General features: G+C 41.4%; 1 protein-coding gene across 2 annotated transcripts in view; it reads right to left on the bottom strand.

Annotated features, from left to right (window-relative positions):
- LOC106879404 (neuroglobin) overlaps positions 1 to 1,488 on the bottom strand; it is a 37,921-nt gene that overhangs the window by 35,088 nt on the left and 1,345 nt on the right. The window lies entirely within an intron of this gene.

Genomic DNA, 1,488 nt, shown 5'->3' with positions numbered 1-1,488 from the left:
CCTTCATTGGACATGAAACTTGGCTTGCGAAGACCTGTTGGGGCAAGCGAAATCATGATGGCACCTGTGCCCAGCGTCGCCTTCCTGGCACTTGTGCCGGTGGCATGTGTAAAGACATTTGGGCGAGATCAATGCCAGTGCCCCTGGACTGGCTCCTGTGCAGGTGGCATGTAAAATACACCATTTTGAGCGTGGTCATTGCCAGTACCGCCTGACTGGCCTTCGTGCTGGTGGTAAAAGCACCCACCACACTCTCGGAGTGGTTGGCGTTAGGAAGGGCATCCAGCTGTAGAAACTCTGCCAAATCAGATTGGAGCCTGGTGTAGCCATCTGGTTCACCAGTCCTCAGCCAAATCGTCCAACCCATGCTAGCATGGAAAGCGTACGTTAAACGATGATGATGATGATGTTGCAGGTCATAAGGGATACCAGATTAAAAAAAAAATAACAATGCACTCAATGTATGTTGCAAAAAACCATTCTACCTTGCCTAAATACTTTAGTGAAAAAGGAATGAAAGAAAGTGTAACATCTGTTTTGCAAAGTGACGTATTTCTGTGTGTGTGTGTGTGTGTGTGTGTATATGTCTGTGTCTGTCCACCACCACTGTCTGACAACCAGTGTTGGTTTATTTATGTGCCCAAAACTTTAAAAAAAAAAAAATACTGGGGTCGATTCATTCGACTAAACCCTTTAAGGCAATGCCACAATATGGGTGTATTCCAATGACTGAAACAAATAAAAGATGGAACATATATGATGGGCTTCTTTCAATTTCCATTTTCCAGTACCACTCACAAGGCCTTGGTCAGGAAGGGGCTATTGTTGAAGGCTCTTGCCTAAAGTGCTATGCAGGGATTGAACCTGAGACCATGTAGTTGGGAAGCAAACTTCTTACCACACAGCTATGCATGCACCTAACAGATCAACCATAATTACAGCTGCTACAAGAATAATAATTGCAATAACAGTGTTTACTTGCTTGCTTTGCCTGCTAGCAATAGCAGTCAAATCTCCCTCAAATTACATGGTTTTTTTATTGAAGCAGATTTCATTGGACAATAGAGACCTTTACATACGTTCAATAAAATTAGGTGGTCAAGGCTGAAATGACTTTGTTTATAGGTGTGCTTAATGGTGGTTGACTCAGGGCTAAAGAAATATAACAACAATAGTATCTGCAACAATAGCATGACAACAAAATGAACAGTAACAACAGAAACAAAACTGACTGCAGTAACAGTCATAATAGCAACAACAACAATAAAAACAACTTTTTCACATGACAATAACAAGAACAAGGACAAAAACCCTGATGAAAACAATAACAACTACAGCAACAGTAACAACAAAAGCAAAACATCACAATAAAAAGACAGGATGGTCATAAGTGAATTCCCTTTGATCATAGATCCACCCGATCTTGGCTGACTTCAAGTGAAACAACAACAATCACATCAATACATACACAGTCTCTCTCTCTCTCTC

The sequence above is a fragment of the Octopus bimaculoides genome, chromosome 11, assembly GCF_001194135.2.
Source record: "Octopus bimaculoides isolate UCB-OBI-ISO-001 chromosome 11, ASM119413v2, whole genome shotgun sequence".
In the NCBI taxonomy this organism is placed as follows: Eukaryota; Metazoa; Mollusca; class Cephalopoda; order Octopoda; family Octopodidae; genus Octopus; species Octopus bimaculoides.
Note: the sequence above shows the minus strand (reverse complement) of the source record. Positions and strands in the feature narration are given on the sequence as shown.